Source organism: Cervus canadensis, chromosome 12 (genome assembly GCF_019320065.1).
Source record: "Cervus canadensis isolate Bull #8, Minnesota chromosome 12, ASM1932006v1, whole genome shotgun sequence".
In the NCBI taxonomy this organism is placed as follows: domain Eukaryota; kingdom Metazoa; phylum Chordata; class Mammalia; order Artiodactyla; family Cervidae; genus Cervus; species Cervus canadensis.
In genome coordinates, this window is record NC_057397.1 from 63,985,335 (window position 1) to 63,997,032 (window position 11,698).

At 43.6% G+C, this 11,698-nt stretch overlaps 1 protein-coding gene across 4 annotated transcripts in view; it reads right to left on the reverse strand.

The window, feature by feature from the left end:
- Positions 1-11,001, reverse strand: part of CPQ (carboxypeptidase Q) — a 515,377-nt gene extending 504,376 nt beyond the window's left edge. The window contains exon 1 of one of the 4 annotated variants that reach the window (XM_043483097.1): positions 10,781-11,001. The gene's annotated coding sequence lies outside the window, so the exon portion shown is untranslated. Of the gene's footprint in view, positions 1-10,472; positions 10,683-10,780 lie in introns of those variants that run through there. The other 3 variants (XM_043483098.1, XM_043483096.1, XM_043483094.1) reach the window with 3 other exon arrangements.
- Between the last annotated feature and the right edge of the window lie 697 nt (positions 11,002-11,698).

Below are 11,698 nucleotides of genomic sequence, written 5' to 3' on the forward strand. Positions count from 1 at the left end.
GAAATAGAACAAATGATCCTAAAATTTGTACAGAACCAAAAAAGATGCCAAATAGCCACAGAAATCTTGAGAATAAAGAACAAAGCTGGCATCATGCTCTTTGATTTCAAACCATACTATAAAACTATAGTAATTAAAACAGTGTGGCATTTGCATAAAAACAGGCACATAGATCAATGGAACAGAATAGAGAGCTCAGAAATCAACCCAGGCATACATGATCATTAATTTATAACAGAGTCAAAAATATACAATGAGGAAAGGACAGTCTCTTCAATAAATGGTATTGGGAAAATAGGACAGCCACATGCAAAAGAATGAAACTGAACCACTATCTTCACCACACACAAAAAATAACACAAAATAAATTAAAAACTTGTATATAATATTTGAAGCCATAAAATCCTAAAGGAAAACATAAACAGTAAGCTCCTAGGCATAAGTCTTAGCAATGATTTTTCGACTCTGACACCAAAGCAAAAATGAACAAGTGGGACTATATCAAACTGAAACGCTTCTATACAGCAAAGTACAGATGCACATTGGTGCATCCACTATGGAAAACAGTCTCCTCAAAAAATGAAAACTAGAGCTATCATCAACAAAATGAAAAGGCTATCTACTGAATAGGAGAAAATATCTGCAAATCATAGGGCTAAATATCCAAAATATATAAATAACTCATATAACCTAATAACAAAAAAAAGATTCCAATTAAAAAATAGGCATAAGATCTAATAAATATTTTCCAAATAAGACATACAGGAAGCCTATAGATGCTTATAGCACAAAAAGATGCTCTACATTATCCATCATCAGTTCAGTTCAGTCACTTAGTCGTGTCCAACTCTTCGAGACCCCATGGACTGTAGCATACCAGGCTCCTCCATCCATGGGATTTTCCAGGCAAGAATACTGGAGTGGGTTGCCATTTCCTTCTCCATAGAGCAATGCACTATTGATACAATCAAATTCCATCCCCCCATCCCCCCAGGGCAGACCCATAAACTGGAGAATAATTATATCACAGAAGTTCTCCCACGGGAGTGTGAGCTCTGAGTCCCATGACAGGCACCCCTGTCAGGGGGTCTGGCATCAGAAGGAGGAGCCCCCAAACCATTTGGTGTTGAAGGCCAGCAGGGAGTGAGTACAAGAGATCCACAGGACTGGGGGAAATAGAGACTCCACTCTTGGAGGGTGCACACAAGGTCTCATGTGCACCAGGACCCAGGACTTCATACAAGCCTAGGCCAGACCTACCTGCTGGTCTTAGTAGGTCTCCTGGGGAGGCAGGGGATGGCTATGACTCACTTGTGGACAAGAACACTGGTGGTGGAGGTATCAGGAGGCCAGCATTTTGGCGCCAAGACCTGGCCCCAATGAATACCTGTAGGTTCCAGGGCTGGGATGCCTCAGGCCAAACAACCAACAGAGCTGGAACACAGACCCATTCATCAGCAGACAGGCAAACAAAAGACTTTCTGAACTCACAGTCACCTCTAGACACACCCCTTGATGTGGCCCTGTCCACCAGAGCACCCAGGCCCAGGTCTTCCCACAAGTGGGCAAGGACTGGCCCCTCCCACCAGGAAGCCAGACACCAGAAGCAAGAAAGCTACAATTCAGCATGCTGGAGAACCGAATTCACAAACACAGATAAAAACCTACCCTGGGACCAGTTGGTCCCTGGCCTTTGGGTTGAGAGAGGAGTATACTGCTAGAACACATAGGACATCCCCTACAGACAGCCACTTCTCCAGGGTGAGAAACATAACAGAAAAATACAAATAGAAATTTAGACAAAAATGAGGGCATTATGCCAAGTGAAATAAGTCAGACAAAGATAAATGGCATTCCACTTATTTTTTTAATTTTTTAAGTGGAATCTTAAAAAATTAAACTAAAAAGAAAACAAGCTCGTAGATATAGAGAACAGACTGGTGGCTGCCACAGGAAAGGGTTTAAGGCTGGGAGAAAAGGGTGAACAATTTTTTTAAGTATAAAAAGAAAGGAAGGAAGGGAGGGAGGGAGGAAGAAGAGCTTCTCCTTGCAATTAAAAGATATGAACTCAGACACGCATCTATCACTGGTATTTGTTTTCTAAATGTTCCTTTTGTGCTGACATTAGATCCCTCTAAGATCTACTGAGTTTTCTGCTATTATTCTCCTACCCAAATACTTTTCTCACCCAACTTAACCAAACCCTGTGTTTGTTTTCTTGGACCAGACCTACATTCTCAAACGCACCTGGGAGGCATCTCAACTTGTGGATACCTTCAAAGCCTAACTAAATTCATAACCCCTTCCCCTTAACATCTTTCTTTTCTAGATTCCCATTCGTGATAGAACACACTATCCTTCCACATATAAATTCTCAGAACTTGGTAGGCAGCCTTCCCTTCTTTCTCCCTCAAAATCCTGCACATCAATTGGCCCCTTCATTGCTTCTGCCCTATCTTTGTGCAGCCCCTGGGGCCTCCCTCTTGGAACAGAAGCAAGTCTCTCTGTTCTGTGGGCGTCAGAGCCCTCTGCTCATTTTCCTCCTGACAATGAGTCAGTTCTTAGCATCAGGTGGCCAAAGTATAGGCGCTTCAGCTTCAGCATCAGTCCTTCCAATGAATATTCAGGGTTGATTTCCTTTAGGATGGACTAGTTTGATCTCCTTGAAGTCCAAGGGTCTCTCAAAAGTCTCTGGGACCACAATTCAAAAGCATCAAAAAACTCTTTTCTTTTTGTTATTAGTTCTAGAAGGTATTGTAGGTCTTCACAGAACTGGTCAACTCCATCTTCTTCAGCATCAGTGACTGGGATATAGACTTGGATTACTGTGATACTGAATGGTTTGCCTTGGAAACAAACCGAGATCATTCCGTTGTTTTTGAGGTTGCACCCAAGTACTGCCTTTCAGATTCTTCTGTTGACTATGAGGCATACTCCTTTCTTCCAAGGGATTCTTGCCCTTATATATATATAAGGATCATCTTATACATGTATATATATATATATATATATATATAATGATATATGATATAGATATATATATATAATGATCATCTGAATTAAATTTGCCCATTCTGTCCATTTTAGTTCACTGATTCCTAAAATGTCAATATTCAATCTTGCCATCTCCTGCTTGATCACATCCAATTTACCTTAATTCATTCCAGGTTCCTATGCAATATTATTCTTTAGAGCATCGGACTTTACCTTTACCACCACATCACCACATCTACAGCTCACCATCATTTCTGCTTTCGCTCAGCCATTCATCCTTTCTGGAGCTGTTAGTAATTGCCCTCTGCTCTTCCCCAGCAGCACACTAGACACCTTCTGACCTGGTGGGCTTATCTTCCAGTGTCATAGCTTTTTGCCTTTTCATACTGTTCATGGGGTTCTCCAGGCAAGAATACTGGAGTAGGCTGCCATTTCCTTCTCCTGTGTACCGCGTTTTGTCAGAACTTTTCACTATGACTCCATCTGTCCTGGGTGGCCCTGCATGGCACAGCACATAGCTTCAGTGAGTTTACCTAATCCCTTCACCCCAACAAGGCTGTGATCCATGAAGGGGATAGAAAGGACAGGGACGATTAAAAAGCAGAAAATTTCAGGTGCTGTCAAAGGTAGACACAACAGCTTTTGGTGACTTAAAATCTGGGAGGATGAGGAATAGGGAAGAGTTAAGGCTAACCTCCCCAAGTTTTGAGCCTGTTTGTGCCCTGTATTTCAGACACATCACAGAATGCTTTCTGGGTTTTCTATTTTGGTTAATGGCATCTCAATCTACAAGAAAACCCAGAAAGCATTCTTTGGAATGAAATTGAGTTGAAAACCAAAGAAAGGAAATAGATCCAGTGTAGAGATGGAGATTCTTAAGAACAGAGGAGCTCATTATAGCTATAGGGTACTGAGAGCACTGTTTTCACTTCCGTCAGTACTCCTGTCCTTATAGAAAGAAACAACACTGAACAAGCTGACAACCACTCTCCTTAGAGCAGGGAAGCGAGGGTAAAAAGCAAACCACCACTCTAAAATCTAGAGAGACAGGTAAATCCAGAGAGTCACAGCCCAGATCTGGCTTATCTGGAGCAGACACCACTGAATCCATAAAACGTAGGAATTCCTAAACGGTAATTCTAACAAATTGCTGAAGACTGAATACTGGCTACCCTGGGAGTGAGGATCTCCGAAGGTCACAGTCTCAGGGAAGGAGGGGAGTGATTTCCAACTATCTGGGGTAACCACAGGACAGCTGTTACGAAAAGGCAAAGACAGAAGAGAAAGTACCAATGAAAGAAATAATAATGACAGTAGCTAATAATGACTGGGAAGGCCTTTCCTAAATGCTTACATTTCTTAACCCTACAGCAAATCTATAGGATAATGCATTGGTTTTCTACTGCTGGCTGTAACACATGACCACAAAACTTGGTGGCTTAAACAAAACAAATGCTTATAGTTCTGTAGGTCAGAAATCCAACACTGGACTTACCAGCTAAAATCAACGTGTTGGCAGGGCTGCATTTCTTCTGGGGGGCTCTAGGGAAGGATCTTTGCCTTTACCAGATCCTGGTGGCCATTAACATGCCACTTAATTAAAGGGTTATTTGCCTCTTGGAAGATTTAATCATAAAGTTGTTTTATATTGTAGACTCTCCTGTTACATTTTAAGTATTGTTTGATTTCCACAGATATTCTCTAGAGACTTCATGACTATCCCTACTGCATGTAGCACAGCTGGTGGTAAGGAGCCTTTCCATCACTGCCTCTCTCCCCAGTCTTGGTTTTCTTGACCTTCAAATATCATCTGCTTTATTCTTATTTTTACATGATGGACATGGTAGGAGTGGAGGGGATACACTGTAACACATCAAGCTTCCCAGGCAAGCAAGATTCCAAAACAATGGATAGAGCAGTGGGCTGAAATTCAGAAGGCCTGGAGTGCTTGCCAGTTACAGGATCTGAGACAAACTACAGCCTCTTTCATATCAAGATTTTTATTTTATAAAAGCAAGATAATAGTGCCTGACTGCACATGCTTCTGAGGGTTCATGTAACAATCAAATGTAAAAATTCTTTTTAATATATAAGGTTCTATGCTAATATATCCTTTTTCCAAGCAAGTCTAATGCCATGACCCTAAGAGAACAATACATCAATCTAACTTTTTCTTTGTTAGCAACTATTTCTCATAGAATTCATTAAATGTTCTGAAAATTCCTCCTAATTATTACCCTTTCATTTTATCTTACTCTGTTATTCTTCTCTTAGTTCAAGGTCTTCCAACACTTTATCTGCAAAATAAGAACAAACCCTCTGCACAGTACTTCTAAACAATCACCTGTTTGTCTCTCCCTAATAAGTTTAATTAAAAGATGCTTGCTCCCTGGAAGAAAAAGCTATGATCAACCTAGAAGCTATTAAAAAGCCAGAGATGTTACTTTTGCCAACAAAGGTTCCATCTAGTCAAAGTATGGTTTTTCAGTGCATGTAAATGGATGTGAGAGTGTGGTACTATAAAGAAATGAGCATTGAAAAAATTGATGCTTTTGAACTGTGGTATTGGAGAAGACTCTTGAGAGTCCCTTGGACTGCAAGGAGATCCAACCAGTCCATCCTAAAGGAAATCAGTCCTGAGTATTCACTGTAAGGATTGATGTTGAAGTTGAAACTCCAATACTTTGGCCACCTGACGCAAAGAATTGACTCCTTGGAAAAGACCCTGATGCTGAGAAAGATTGCAGGTGGGGGGAGAAGGGGACAAGAGGATGAGATGGCTGGATGGCATCACCGACTCGACGGACATGAGTTTGAGCAAGCTCTGGGAGTTGGTGAAGGACAGGGAAGCCTGGTGCACTGCAGTCCATGGGGTTGCAAAGAGTCAGACAGGACTGAGCGACTGAACTGAACAAGTTGAATTAGATGAGAAACCAAAGCTTGTGATATTCTTACCACTAAAGAAACACATTATTTGGAAGAGCCAGCTCAAATACCATCTCTGTATTCCAAATCTGCCCATACCTGTGTCTTGAGCAATCAGTCCTCTCTGCTACAGTCCTACCATTTGCTTATCTTTGTTCATTTCAACCACTCCCCTCTGTGTCACTCTGGTTTTCTTGATGATTTTTAATAACCCCTCATTGTTTGAGTATCTTTTATTTTTTTCAGTAGAACTTACATAAGAATTAGAGTTCTAAGAAAAACTCACCTGAAATATAATGGTCATTAGTAAAATCTAGTGTGATTTCTTCCTTCTTTTTACATGATTTATTGAATTGATTTGTCTATTTAGACTGCAGATCTGTCATAAAATTTGACCCGTCTTGGCTATATGATGTCACAGTACAACTATAGTCACTAGTCAAGGGTATACATCAAGGATCTCCCGTGGACGTTCCACAGTTGTCTCTACTCACTGTCTTCCTCCCCAAACCTCTTCCTCATCTGATGTTTATTACCCTCATTAGTGGCATCTCCATCTACCTAGGTAAGCAATACCAAAACCTCAGAATTATTGTCAACCTTACTTACCATATCCAGTTAGTCATTAAACCCTGCTCTCCCTATCTTCTGACTCTCTCTCAAACCTATGCTAGTTTAGGCCCTTACCCTATTTCCTTTGGACTATAGCACCAGCATCCTCATTTTCCTCTGGCCTCCCAGCTTTCCGTCTCTAGTTTCCCCAAAATGTTATTGCTGGAGCTATTTTCTAGAGAAAGTCCAATTATAGCACTCCTCCTATTAAAAAATTAGCTTTAAAACTCTTAAGTAAAATTTTCTAGGCTGTGATAAAGATGAAATAACATGACATTCAAGGACCTTCTCTCTCTGGCCCCAACCTCACAAGACCCACCCAATCCGGGTCTCTCCCTGGCAGCACCGTGCTCCAACTGCCTCCTTTTCTTTGCCCATCCTGTTCTCTGTGCTCAGAACACTCTTCTCCCTTCTTTTGGCCTTTAGGCTTCGAAATCCAGGTCAAAATTCACCTGCTCTATGAAATCTTCCTAAATTCTGACCAAACCTCTCTCCTGGGAGAATGAGTGGCTACTACTTCCACATGACCCTGTGCTGCAGTTGTTTGCAGATGGATCACTTCCCTCCACAAACTCGGCATCTCGTGCATCTTTATCTGGCAAACAGTAGGCACTCAATAAACAGTTACTGAAATTAACACGCACAGAAGAAAATAATAACTAAAGAAAAATTCCACAGGAGCACACCAGTCCTTCATCTTAGCCACACTAAAGAGACAGGGCCCGAGAATAAAGGAAAGGACTAATAATCTGATGCGGCAAACACATGAATGGGTTGTTTGTTTTAAAAAACCTAAGTGGTTTAGGGAGGGCAGGGGGAGAAGAAAGTACATTTTAAAGCTCTAGCTCCAGGGCAAGTAATAAAAATTGTTGCTTTAATGTTTTTTTCATAATATTGTGAGCAATGGGAAGGTCTATTCCATCACACCAGCCTTCAGGGCGGAAAGTTTCAGCCTCCTGAGCTAAATCAAACTGGCATCACTCTCAGTTTCTCAAGCAGCTGCAACTGGTCTCTGCCTTCTATGAAACTCAACTTGACTGACAAAGAAGAAACAAAATAATTTACCACTTACTTCATGGGCCTCTCTTTTCCTCTTTTGCTCTTGTCAATTAATTATAAGAGTTCTGAAACTCATCCTGCATTCCTGCCCCTAGATTACAGCAAGGTAGGCATTGTATTTTGCATTAGGAGTTGTCACTCTTATAAAGAAGGAGGTTGGGAGGTAGCAACTTATCAAGGATCGGAAGCTAACCCAAGAAACAACATTGTACTCAGTTCGATGTCCAAACGTGCACTCACCCATATATCTCTTGATGTGATTGATCCTTTTTATACTCCCTGGATTGTTAAATCTGAGCACATTTAACATTAGGATGCATCTGCACCTATGCAAAAATGTCAGAGCCTTCCAGAGTACCAATGGAACTCAATAATTTTCAAAATGCTATACCAATTCTCTGTAATTCAGTCTTAATTATCCCCCTTCTGAGCTCCCATTCTAAATGCACTTATCCACAATGCCCCAGAGTTTAATATATATCCTGGAACACACACAGAGACCACATTCGCCAATGTTACACAGATTTTCCTCGCAGGGATTATCTGTGTTTTGAATACCTGACCTTCCCATTTTCCAAGCACTGTTTCTATTTTTGGAAGGTAGAATAGGGATTACAAGGTATGCAGCACTGAAGTTTACAGCAAGGATGAAATGGGGCAAAACAAGTAAAAAGGTTAAATGTAACAGTGCTTGGTGAGTGGTCATTGCCCCATAAATATCATCTCTGTTACATTCCATGTCGGAACCACATGTGACCCAACAACTGGATCTTTGAGAACAGAGTCACAAAAAGTTGTTGTTTTTTTTTTCCACCAAGCACCACATCTGACTTCACTTCTCCCAAGAGACTGGAAAGAACTGAAGTGGGTAACATTAATTTTATTTTACTTAACACGTTTGGGACTTCGTGAAATGTAGCATGCAAGAAATATTTTAATATGTATGTAAAATGATTTTTTAAGTGCCTTTTAAAAATCTCTAAGGTCCTTCCATTTCCAAAATGTTGTGATCTATGATAACTAATCTCAAATGCAGGCAAATTAATAGTGATAATTCCCTAGATATACTGAAAATATATGGCATTGTCAGGCTGGTTGCATTGAAAACAAGTTAGACCCAGGATGGGGAGCCTGTGGCAATGCACAAAACATTCTTGCCCTCCCTTCTCCCCTCCTGCCCAGAATCTATAATTCTCATTTTAAACTCCCAGGTCTTCCTGTAGCAGATGTGAAGAAGATGAGGAATGAGTTGTAATTTGCAGATAAGACAGTGGGGCCAAGATTCTACAGAATCCCAAGCAGAGCAGTTGAAGTGAGTTAAGCTTTCATAAAATCACCTGCAATTTCACCTTTTACCTAATAAAAGAGAATCCTGGGAGTCTACCTCAGGAAGGGGCCCTATCCAACCTCTTGCATTTCGAAGATTAAGAAACAGACCTAAAGAGATCAAGGAACAAGTCTAAAGTCACCCAGGTTTTCTGAAACCCGGGCCTGGAAACCTGGAACTGAAGCAGTGACCAACTGAATTAAAGCAGTCTCCACCTGTGTCACTTCCAAAGTGTCTGCACACAGATAAATGTCTCTCTTTTCCTCTCTGAACTATAGTCAGCCTTCTTCAGTCACCCACAAACCAGCCAGCACCTGTCTCGGGAAAGCAAACAAGACCCTCCACAATCCTGAATTCAAAGAAATGTCTGGTTTTACAAATTACTAAAAGCAGAGTCACGTGGTACTGCCTTCAGATTCATTCTTATCTTTCATAAATGCATTAAATGATATTATAGTGACACTGATTCTGCAAAGTCAGAAAACAAAATACAAGCAAAAGAAAAAGAAGAAGCAGCAGCCTAGACGTACTTCACTTTAAGCAATACATAAAGGAAAATCTACCTAAAATGAAAATATGAAGGGGTGCTTCTGTGGATTATTTTAATACAGCATTGAACTTTTAAATAGCCACAGTCAGAATGACTGTGTTTATGAGTGCCACATCTATACAGCTTTTGGAAAACTACCAGAAGATAAGGGTTGTAAGCCTCTGTCTCCACTGCCTCCACGTTGTGTGTATTTATATCCATTCATGTATTCCTTCATTCAGCTCTATTTCAAGTGTATTCATTCACTGACATTAATTCACCAGTTCTCCTCCATAGGAACTCACTTATTCTCGCAACTCCTCAGTACTACTGAAAGAAAAAGAAAGTGAAGTTGCTCAGTCCCATTCTTTGCGACCCCATGGACTGCAGCCTACCAGTCTCCTCCGTCCATGGGATTTTCCAGGCAAGAATACTGGAGTGGGTTGCCATTTCCTTCTCCGGGTGATCTTCCCAACCCAGGAATCGAACCTGAGTCTCCCGCATTGCAGGCAGCCGCTTTACCGTCTGAACCACACTGAGGCCCTGACAAGTCCAACAGGGGCTCTGTCCCGCGCAACTTAAGGGCCGGCGTGGAGCCTGGACTTGCACACCAAAAATGAAAGTACAAGATAAAAGGTGAAAAGAACCACAAAGGAGCTCCCGATAAAGGGGGGACTAGGAATTGCTTCCAGATGCGGGCGAGGGAAGCATTTGGCAGCTTGGGGCCGGAGCTCCCCTCCCACGTCCCAGGACGAGAGGGAAACGGAGCCATGATGCCTGAGCCCAGCATCCTCCTCCATCCCGGCGCCCTCATTCGAGGTCCTCATTTCTGGCCCTTTGCTGCGGAAGCCACAGGCCAGGCCGGCCTCCCGGCGGCTTCCCCACCCCCGTCTGTCAGTCGCTCCCACGAGCGAGTTACTCGTAAAGTTCCCCTCACTCTGGGGTCGGCCACCCGCCTCGGCTCGCCCGCCCGAAGGAGCCAGGCCCAGCCGTTGGCTGACAGGGGCGGGCAGGCGGCGCACGCACCTGGTCGGCCGCTGGAGCTATGGCGGCGGCGGCGGCAGCGGCGGCGGCGGCGGGGGTGGCCGTCCTCAGGACCAGGTTCAAGGCCCAGCCTTCAGATGGCGGCGGCCACACCCGCGACGCGGCCCGCCCCCCGACCTGGTCCTGGCAGCTGCCGGGTTTCTGCGGCGAGAAGGCGGGTCGCAGCGGCCAGGGACTCCGGGCGCCCGCGAGCGGGCGGGGGAGCCAAGCGCCGCCTCCACGACGCCAGACGACGGCCTCGCTGCGACTCAAGCGACCCGAGGGCCGCGGGCTACCGGCTGTCACCTCACCTTCTGGATCTGGCTCCACAGTGTCCTGAGCCCCTCGCAGTCTTGCTTCTTTATTTGGAGTCCTCCAGCCAGAACGTCGCCCTCAGGCCTCGCGGGTGCCCATGGTCTTGGACCTCGGAGCCACGAGGGGTTTGAAGAGCTCAGGTGACCGAAGGGCCTACCTGAGATGTGACCTCAGGTGGCCAAAGGGCTCACCCGAGGTGTCGTGTGCTCGCAGGAGTGCCCGGGCAGGTAGCGAAGGAAGTGGTTGAGGCGCTGAAAGGAAAATGCTCAAGGTTTTGCTGTCTCAGCACCTGGATGAGGGCAGAGTCTGGAAACCCCGGGATTAGGTGAGCTGTCCAACGCCGCCCAGGGCTACCGGGTGATAAGAGCGTTATTGTCCCATCCTACGCCTCAGGGTTGTTGGAGAGCCGACGGTGATGAAGGTGGACGTGAAGACCCGAGCTGGGAGAGATCCGGCAGGTTGATGCGTTAATTATATGAGGGTGCAGGAGAATAAAGGAGATTCGTCTGGCTACCTGGCGTAACTTTATGTATCAACAAGCCACTCGCATCGTTGGTCACACAATGTGTGCTCACGTATTTTCAACGTTTTCTGTTTTGATAAATTTGAATTCCTTTGAATAACCACACTCTTATCAAATACAAACAGTTATATTTGTGAGACACGGAGCATTTCAGGTCTCCTCTTTAACAACAATAACAACAAAAAAACACATGCTCCCTGGGAACTTTAAAAAGTACGAAATTTGCAATGTCGATTTACCTCCGTACACTTAACCCTCAGTTAACAATCTCTCTAAACTTTTAGTAACCCCGTTGCCCACTGAATAAAGTGTGAACTCAGACTTTCAAAATAGGTCCTCAAAGGTGACCCTGGCCCACCAGGATCATCTCTATGTTGCTATCTCCAGCTCT